This window comes from Aquarana catesbeiana, linkage group LG02 (genome assembly GCF_042186555.1).
Source record: "Aquarana catesbeiana isolate 2022-GZ linkage group LG02, ASM4218655v1, whole genome shotgun sequence".
Lineage (NCBI taxonomy): Eukaryota > Metazoa > Chordata > Amphibia > Anura > Ranidae > Aquarana > Aquarana catesbeiana.
In genome coordinates, this window is record NC_133325.1 from 174,383,104 (window position 1) to 174,394,166 (window position 11,063).

The window sequence follows — 11,063 nt, forward strand, 5'->3', positions numbered from 1 at the left end:
TGCATGGTTTCTGAATTTTTCTTTTAAAGGGTTAATCCACCTATAAATAATAGTTTAGTTCTCTCAGGGACTCTATAGGTGAGATCCAGCTTTTCCCACCTGTTGCAGTCATTATGCGTAACTCTCAATCCTCTTTTTGATTTTACATTTTCATATTTATTTACCATATTTATGGTATATAGTGGCAATCAAATGAACAGAGGTTAAGGCCCATCTACAGCATTACTTTTATTTTCATGAAAAATGTAATGCCCTACAGTTATTCAAATACAAATTAACTCTTGCTCCAATACTGATCCCATCTCAGAGCTGTCCCCCAGTGGCTTACTGCTGTGCTTTTTTAGTGATGATCCATTTCTATGTCAACCCACTTCCTCTACAGTAAAGCTAAGCTTTGGTGAGCTTTTAAAAATACATTTTGGGTGTACCCCTGTATAGTAAAAGCCTACTGCTTAGTTCTAGGGGGGAGAACAGCCAATGCTCTCCTTTGGTCTGCTCCAGCCCCCCGAATTTGGTCAGACCCTCAGCGTCCTTGCATACAACACTGGTCCTGCATTGTACACAATGATGGTGGTGAAAATGTGGCAGCATGATTGGCAAAGAGGAACGGCTTCAAATAACTAGTGATCCATCCTGGAACTAGTAGGGAAGAAGTCTTTAGGAGCAGGGAATACGGTAAGTATTTCTCCCTTTTTCACCCCCTCCCACAGATGAAAGCAGTGAGTAGACCATTACTATTTGAGGAGCCTGGGAGTGCACCCAAAATTATTTTTAAAGGCTTAGCGAAGTTCAAGTTTAGGCTGTGCTGGGATCACAAGATAATACTGCAGTGAACAGTGCCAGGTTGTTAAATCACTCAGCCTCCACTGGAGAAAGAGGACATCACGTAAATAGCCAAAGATCCCTGCCAAAAAGCTATGTATATTTACATTTTTTTAAACAAAAGATTAAAGTGGACATCCAAGCACCACCTAACTAATCTTAAAAATGCTACATCAGTAATTTGGGGGAAAGAGGCTGATGTGATCAACTTAAACCCCCCCACACACACACACACACACACACACACACCCTTTGTGTCCCAATAAAACCTTTGTAATGGGGGTTAAGAGTGGAAGTGAGCATTTGCCCTTTGGGGGGTGATAGAGGTTTTCATTTGGTGGAGCACTTCTGATCACTATTGAAGAGTAGAATTTTTGCACATTTAAGACTTTACTATATTGGGACTTTTTCATAATTATTTATTATATGATAATCAGTTTTCTTTAACCACTTAAGCCCCGGACCATTTGGCTGGCCAAAGACCAGAGCACTTTTTTGCGATTCGACACTGCGTCGCTTTAACTGACAATTGCACAGTCGTGCGACGTGGCTCCCAAACAAAATTGACGTCCTTTTTTTTCCCCACAAATAGAGCTTTCTTTTGGTGGTATTTGATCACCTCTGCAGTTTTTATTTTTTGCGCTATAAACAAAAAAAAGAGAGACAATTTTGAAAAAAACACATTATTTTTTACTTTTTGCTATAATAAATATCCCCCAAAAATATATAAAAAAAACAATTTTTTATCTCAGTTTAAGCCGATACATATTCTTCTACATATTTTTGGTTAAAAAAATCGCAATAAGCGTATATTTATTGGTTTGCGCAAAGGTTATAGCATCTACAAAATAGGGAATAGTTTTATGGCATTTTAATTACATTTTTTTTTTATTTACTAGTTATGGCGGCGATCAGCGATTTTTATCATGACTGCGACATTGTGGCGGACACGTCGGACAATTTTGACACATTTTTGGGACCATTGGCATTAATACATCGATCAGTGCGATTAAAAATGCATTGATTACTATAAAAATGTCACTGGCAGTGAAGGGGTTAACACTAGGGGGCAGTGAAGAGGTTAATGTGTGTCTTAGTTTGTGTTCTAACTGAAGGGGGAGGGGACTGTGCAGGGAAGCTAACAGATCGCTGTTCATACTCTGTATGAACAGATGATCTGTCAGTTCTCCCCTCAGAGAACCGGAAACTGTTTACACACACAGTTTCCGGTTCTCCGTGTGCCCCAAGCGATCGCGGGAGCCCGGCGGTGATCGAGACCGCCGGGCACTCGCATCGGCTCGGGGGGCCCCCTAGTGGCCACAGGGCGAAGCGACGTTACATAACATCGTTTCACCCAACCGTGCCATTCTGCCGCAGTACAACTGCGGCTGGTCGGCATGTGGTTAAAGGTTATATTTGGATAACATATACACACATAGGGGGCAGGCAGTACCTCACTGAAGTCCAATATTACTTTGCTAAAAAATTTTATACCCCCAGCCAGCACACACACAAATCTTTTAATTAAATCCAAAAAAGAAATACAGACCTCGATTGCAAACAAGTGGGACTTCTCACATATAATCAGAATTACTGCTGGTTGACAGAGCTAATTAAAGCATTTGTTACCCCAACACTTCATATTCCTGATATGTGCCTGCTATACTGTGTACTTGTATGAGAAAGCATCCTGCGTGCGCCTTTCTCAAGCATTGAGAGCTTGAGAAAGGAGCGTGCACTAAAGACAACTCCCTAGTGCGCATGCTTGGAAACGCGTCGCGATCACGTCTGTGACGCCGTCCCACCACATGCTGCGTTCCAGCCCTCTTCTGTGATCCACCAGCTGCTCCTCAAGCCTCGCTCTGGACTTTGCTTGAACGCCGAAAGACTCCTGCTGGTCAGGACGCCGGCCATACACGGATACACGGGTCGTGACCCCTGAAGGAGATTGGTGTTACCTGACTCTGCTCTTCCTGATTAATGATACTAAAATGTGAGTGTTTCATTTATTAAATATTACAGTCTTACCTAAGAGGCGCCTGCTTCCTGTTTTTCTCTTTACATGTTTGGAGTGTGCTTCGGCTACCCCTGCAAGGCTGCCCTGCTTTCATAGATCGTTTCCTCACACAGAGCTTAATAGCTCAAAGGACTCTTGTATGGACTCACATTTCATGCTATATACTATAACCTGCGCCACTATTCACTGTATTTCTTTAGCATTTAATCTATTGCTTGTATTATTTATACATGTAAAATACAGTTAACAACATACACAAATTAGAAGTCACCATCAAGACCATAATACTAGATATAGGAAAATCCTGATGCATATTACAGCACTGCAATACCCAGCATCAGAATGGTGAGATTTCACAAGTATACATAAAGAGTATCCACAAGTGTTCATAAAGATAGTAGCAGAAAGGTACCAGAAATAAAGTAGCTCACTGGCAAGCAGCAGTGTTGCCAACCGCCAGTATTTTTACTGGCAGCCAGTAAAAAATGGGCACTTTTCTTCTGCCAGTAAATGCCAGTGAAAGAAAAATGTTGCCAGTAAAAAATATGGCTGTGACGCTTGGCCGAGACCATCCAAGTGCCTGCTGCAGTGTGTTTGGACTGTGCCGGCAGTGTGCCACGTGACGTCATAGTGTAGGGAACAGAGCAGCCGGAACCTTATGTGCAGGTCTGTGGAAGGGAAGAAAGGCAAGCCGGGAATGGACTGAAGGGACCACCTGGCATGCAGAGAGTGGGTCACTGTGACTCAGGAGGGGATGTGTCATCAGTGGCGTCACTAGGATTGGTGTCACCTGGTGCGGTAAAATTTGGTGTCACCCCCCCCCCCCGGGCCACTGAGCAATCAGGGGCACTGAGCAGGCTAGCGCATCAGCACAGCTCTCCCCCCGTGTAATCCCCCTAATGTAACCCTCCCCCCGTGTAATTCCCCCTAAAGGCAACGCCACAGCGTATCATGTTAGTGAGGTGCCATCATCATCTGTGCTGCTGCACACTGCTGTCAGTGTCATTTGGGGTCAATTTCTTGTGTGTGTGCCACCCATTCTAATTTCTTGCCCTCCTGAGTCCTGTCCCTGAGCTACTTACTATATCGAAAATAAAATAAGAAATATGTTTTTGCCTTAATATCTACCTTAAATCACATTGCTATTTGCATATTGTACTTGTTTTGTATCCTAAATACTGAAATTTGCACTTAAAATTGTCATTTTGTAACTTTTGGATATGCCAGTAAAAACTTGACTGTGCCAGTAAATTTTGGGTGTTGTGTCAGTAAATTTCAATCTGGTAGGTTGGCAACACTGGCAAGCAGACACCTTGGAACCAGGATGGAGGTGGAGGAAACATTTTAGGGAAAACCCTTTCTCAAATCGGATTCAACTGATCTGACTCATTTCTGCACTGTGCCTGTACTAAATCTGTGCTTTTTCAGGTTTAGGACTCTGTGGGTAGTAAAGCTAGGATGAAAATGACAATTCTGGAGTGTACCCTTTCCATTCCTCGAGCATGTAAGCATTCATAAACAGTACCATCAGTTATTTCAAATATGCTTCTTTTTTCCCCAAAGTGCAATCAAGAAAACTTTCACACGGGCGGCTGTTCTGCATGTATGTATTGTTATTTTGAAATTCAGGGATGTCTTGGGGTGCGTTTACATGCGTTTACATGCGGCTGCGTTTAGCTGCAGTAGAACATTCTTGCCATTTCTGATGTGCTTCCTGTTGTTTTTCTTTCCTCGTTGCCGCTGCTATCCGCAGGAGAAATAGTATACTGCGATTACCTGCAGTTATGTGCAGTTATGTGCAGATAGCTAAAATAAATCGGTTCTGGACGCAGTCAACTTTATTTTTTTCTAACCGTACCAAACCCAATGTAACAAAACCATTGCTAAATGCAGTGTATGAATGGGGCTATAGGAAAGCATTATGTGAGTTTATCTGCGGTAGATAACTTAATCTATCCGCAGCTAAAAGCTGAATTCTATCCATCCATGTAAAATGGGCCTAACTGCTCCCCTGGCCACTGATATACAGAGAACAATGAAACATGACTGTTATAGGAAAATCACGGGTAACTTTAACATGCAGTCTGTGATTGACAGTCTGGCTGCATCTTCTGGGCAAGAGGCAAGATGGCCTCTGAAGACTGGATTGTTGTTCACTGACTATGAATCAGTTTGATGTTTCTTATCACCTGATGTCAGGAGCGTGTTCCTGGCAGGAAGAGCGTCAGAGAAGGAATTCGGTAAAAGACTATGCTGGCATCTAATTGAAGATAAGCCCTCTTTTTCTGGAACCTTACTGACAGCCCTGGTGGAGGATTGGACGCACTGAGTGTATCCACATGCGTATTGCCCCAGTGGGGTGACTGGAGCCGGTGAGTGGGGACCCTTGTGGGGGAGCACAGAAGTCACCTGTGGACACGAGTGCGAGCACTCAAGTCACCCAACATATATATATTTTTATGTGTTATATCCGAGGAGCATCAGATGTACACCCCACGGACTGTCATATATATGAACCTTTATCTCAATCCTAATTTATTTATTCACTTTTGATTGTGGTTATTTTTCACGTATACATATGACACATTATTGTATTTTATTATTTTTTATTAACTTACTTTAAAAAAAAATTTTCATGTATTTTCACATCCTGACAGCTGAAGGATTTAATAATAAGGAAGGTTTCAGGATATCGCGCATAGCACATCGGACACATATTTGTCTTTTTGTTAATGTTTGTAGTTAATTATACACACCTGATACACCTAAATATATTTGCTAAATGCTTGAGGCTTGTGACTACCTGGTGGGCATTTTGTGCAGCATTTTTTGATACACATATATACTATGCATGTATGCATGGTGTGATGTCATTACCCACCTGTAGGTTACAAACTATCTTTTTTATATATATAGCACAGTTATTCTATTTGAGGTAGGGGTTACACGTATTGTGTGTGAGTGGTGTAAACACAGCTCCAGTGCAGTACTCAGGCCCCCCTCAGCTGTCCCACCAAGGTTATTTATGTTAGTATTGATATTAGTGCCATATTTTTGCCAATAGGTAGCGCCATATTCCCCACTTTTCTGTTACTCATTATTTAGAGCCAGCTATCAATGCCCACCAGTAGTGCCAATCAGTGCCACCTAGCAGTGCTGCCTATCAGTGTAAATGATCAGTGCCCATTATTGCCACCCATCAGTGCCCATCACTGCCACCCATCAGTGCCCATCACTGCCGCCTATCAGTGCTCATCAGTGCCGCCTCATCAACGTACATCAATGAAGGGGAAAAATTACCTGTTTTAAATTTTTTATAACAAAATATAAAAAAAATATTTTTTTTTTTGTTAAATTCAGTCTTTTTACATTTTTTTAACAAAAAATAAAAACCGCAGAGGTGATCAAATACCACCAAAAGAAAGCTCTATTTGTGGGGAAAAAATGATAAAAATTTCATTTGGGTACAGTGTTGTATGACCGCGCAATTGTCATTCAAAATGCGTCAGCGCTGAAAGCTGAAAATTGGTCTGGATAGGAGGGGGGTTTAAGTGCCCAGTAAGCAAGTGGTTAAACAAATTGAAAATGTCAGCTTCCATATTTCTATTCTCACAGGGTCACTTTACATTCACATTTTTTCTTGCTGTCAAACTTTGTTAGCTTATAGCTGGATTATATATTTTCCTTTCCTGGGTATGTCACTTTTTTAATATAAAGTCATCTGAAAGAATCATAACAAAGCAGTAAATGATTTCTTGAAATCAGTCTTTATGTTAAAGAAAAACTCCAGCTTTTCCTCCCCAAAACGACAGATGCATTGTGCATGTAAATTAACCACAACTCCACTGTCAGATTGTGTGTAACTTACCTTGTGTTGTATACAGCAGGTTTCTGTGTCTGTGATGTCACTCCTTCTCCTGGCTACATTTCAAAGTTCTTTGACTTCCCGTTTCCTTCCTTTTCCAGTTCTGATACTACATGTCCCATGATCCTTTGAAGCCTCTGTAGTTTAGGGCGGTCTATGGGAGTCACTTGTAGCAGTTTTGGAAGTTGATGTGGGTGGGTCCTAGGGTTATTGTGGGTGTTTCTGGGCCTTCATGTGGGTGGTGAAAGGTGTAAATGTGTCATACCTCCTTCTGGGTCATTCCTATCTTGCAGCATGTCAGAGAATAATAGCTTACTGCAAGACTACAGAGGAAGCGCTATGGGAGGTTATTATGAAGGTTTTTCCTTCATACCGTATGTAATTGAATCACTTTTACAGCAGTGGCTGCCCGTCCATTAGGGGTGCCTGGGCGCCACTCCCCTCTATCCACGCCACCCCCTATATGTATAATAGATAGACTCATGCATAGCATGAATCTATCCACAGCCACCACGGCCTATTTATGCCACGCCCACCCCCTTCAGGACACTGGGCGCCTGAATTACAGCGGCAGGGGTGTTTTTTGAAGTACCTGATTAGAACCATAGGCTCTAATAGGCTTCAAAATAGTATGGACTCATGGTGCAGAGCATTGTGCCAAGAGCCCACCCAGGTGTTACAACAGTGAATAAATATTCGCTGTTGAAACACTGATCCTCAATCCGGCCAATCAGAAGCGGGTGTGAGACCCGTTTTCTGATTGGCCGAAAAGAGAGGACTCACGATTGGCCGCCGAGGAGAAGGAAGAAAATGGAAGCTGCTGCCGCCGTGATGACCCGTTGAGAGCAGGGGAACGGAAGGCCTCCCCCACCGCCGTGATGACCCGTGGAGAGCAGGAGAATGGGAGGCCACCGGTGAAGCGATGGGGTAAGTGCTACCGACCGACGGGGGGGGGGGTCAGTGGCATACTGTTTGTTACCACCCCAAAAAAACTACCACCGGCCGCCACTGCTTTACAGAGAGCAGGGCTCTGGGAGGGCAGAATCTGAGGGGTGGAACTCTTCCTGTTCACACTGGTTGGGATATTTAACTGGCTAGCTTTCAGAACAGGCTGTATGAAGGTGTTTCCTTCTTGAAAAATGCTGTGATTTGTGAGGCAGGACTTGGGAGGTTTGGACTTTTTCTGTAGGTATGACTGGGCGGGATTGAATGCTAATTAGGATATATTCAATCCCACCCACCATCAGAGCTGTGAAGGAAGTTCTATCATTCACAGAGTCTGAAAGACTACAAAGGGGAGTGCACAGACTCTGGGCACTGTAGGAAGTGGCTGTGGAAGGGACAGAGTCTATCAGGCGGATATACAGAATGTCACATGATACAAAGCAACAACCATACCCAGAATTTTAGGGGATCTGCAGACGATAGAGCAACATGGTACAGAGGTTTGATCTATGCTGAAGTTGATCATTCCACTCAGTTTTAGTGAAAAGAAAGTTGGAGTTCAGCTTTAACATGCCTCAATTCCCTATACAGCAGAAAGTAGGCAGAAAGTGGCAAGTTATGCCATTTTAGCAGGTTGTATTACACTGCATAGTGCTGTCAGTCAAACCTATTCTCACTAAGTACTGTGTAGGCTACTTATGGGAACACAGCATTGAGATGATGCTCTTTCATAATGTACTAAGCTGGTAAGTGACACAGGTTGATGCAAATCTAAAATAAGAATAGTGGTGCCACCCTGCTCGCTTTTCAGCTTGGCACAGGTAAGCATGGTTGGACAAGCTTTTAGATATTGTTTTTCAGCCCTTTGACTGAAGTTCTGCTTTAACCAACATCTTCTTAAAAAACAAACCCACTCAAAAAACCTCACTCAATAGTTTGACAAAGGAATATATTTTTGAGCTAGTAGTGATCCATATAAATTGGGCAAACACAAACATAGTAGGTTCCAGAGCAACCAGTCTCATGGTGACTTTGCATAAAATATCACTGTGTTTTTTAATTGTGCCTTTTTTTTTATTTGTTTGATTTCTTAAAGCAGCAATATAGCTGCAGCAAGGCCATCAGGGCCGGACTGGGAATAAAATCCAGCCCTGGAAAAAATGTCATACCAGCCCCATAGCATTATGTCATTATTTTCTTGTTCATGAAAGAAAAAACAATGTATTTTAAAGCACATTTAAAGAGCGTATTATATATAAATAAGACAGATATGAAAGCACATAGAGCTAGGGATATATATATATATATAAAACAGCAAATTCCAGTTATAAGTTGTAAAAGTGGTGGAGCTATCAAGGGGGACACCTGGGACTCTGGGAATGTGAGGGGGGGGAGGGGGACTCTGGGAACCAGAGACCACCTTCCGCAGAAAATACACTAAGGTAAGAGGGGGGGTTACTGATACAAGGGGGAAACCTTTATATCAGTTCCCCCTTACATTATTGTATTCACTCCCCCCTTACCTCAATGACCCCTCCCTTCAGACTGGCCTAGCGGTGCTGTCACTGATCTTCTCTCAGGTGCACCGTGCAGGGATCAGTCAGTCGGCTCCAGCTTGGTGGCTCTGGTTTTCCTATAGTCTCCTCTCCACAGTCCACACACGTCTGAATTCTCCCGTGACCCCAATCCCAGCGCACTCCCACTCTTGACTCCTCTCCAGACTACCTCAGAGACTGCAGACATGGTACAGGAGATGTCAGAGGCTGTGGGCATGGTACAGGAGATGTCAGAGGCTGTGGGCATGGTACAGGAGATCAATGCAGCCTCACCAGTGCCCATCAATTCAGCCTGTGTGCCAGTCCATGCAGCCTTATTATACCCATAATTGCAGCCTCGGGATAAATAGAAAATAATACTAATCAGCGCAAACAAATAACTGAAATAAAAACTATTGCAAGCTGAATACTAAGGGTTAATGTCACATGGCTCCAAATGCAAATTTGTAAAAACAGACAGTGCAGAGCAATAAATATGATGAAGTTATAAAAAGTCCAATAAGGCATTAATCATTAAGAGCAGTCCAGAGCCCTATAAAAGACAGATGAATCCACAAGTTTTATCAGATCCATTTGTACCACCAACCAACAGGCAAAATGCTCCCCTCCCCTCGCTTCATAGAAACAACCCCTGAACCAAAAGGAAGATCACTAAACACTTTTTCCCACTTCAGAGGGAAACACTTTGGAGTGCGAGAGATCCCAATCTCACATGTATCCGGGTCATGAATAAATAAAACAAATCTAAGTGCTCTCTATTATAGTAAAAGCACAGACTTTAATGTAGGTAGAAAACTTACAGACAATATTCTTGGTAGCAAGCATAAGCAGCACACATAATGCCGATCCCAATCCATATCGTCTTGTCAGGATAGCAGCACGTGACAGTGCTGAGTGTGAAAAGTCCCGCCCTCCTCCTAGACCAGTTTGTGTGATAGACGCATTGTTCTGCCTATCACACGAGCTGCTCAAGGAGAAGGGCGGGACTTTTCACACTCAGCTCCGAGACACACAGCAGGAGATGCCTGCTATGTGTGCCTTATAGAGGGGAAGGAGGGAGAGCAGCACTGCAGCCACAGCTTAGCCCAAAGCGGCCCAGGGCAGGCAGCCTACCGGGAAATGTCCCGGTATCCCAGTAGGCCAGTCCGGTCCTGAAGGCCATACCCCTGTTTTATAATTGGCCTTCAAAGTGGACTTTTTAACCTTAAAGCAAAACTTTACCCATAAAAACTTAATTTAAAAAATGTTCTTTAGCAAGGAACATACATTCTACATTAAGCTACCAAAATGAGTGTGCGCTGTAAATTGTCTCCAGCATGGTTTCTGTTTCTTCTTGCTGGAGGCTGCTATTTTGCTGAATCCCAGAGCGACTGCACAGCAGTAAATCATAAAACAAAACCATCATATGGCTGATCACATGTGCAGCACAATGGCAGTCGCAGATCAAACAGAAGCAGCTTCTTTGGATGTAAAGTATAGGAGGCCTTAATTCTGCTTTAAAGCTGTCAACAGATTGGCCTCTACAAACTCGGCAGTGCCTAAAAATGGAGAGCAACTGAGCATGTGCAGAGCAGGGCGAGACAGTATATTACTGGATTTTAAAGAGTATAGGCACTTATTTTTAATGTTTTACATACAGTAGCTATACCTGCAAAGGGGCCAGCCTGAAGTGATCTAGCAGGACTTAATTTCCTGACTAAAGTTCGACGTTAACACAGTTTCAAATTTCCAAGACAATAGAAATTCACCAGCCAACTTTTATTTGCGGCCTTGATTTTTTCTTCAAAGGGTTAGTCCAGTCAGTTGGGATAATTCAGTTAAGGGTGGACATTGCTTCAGTGAATCATCCACTGGCTTT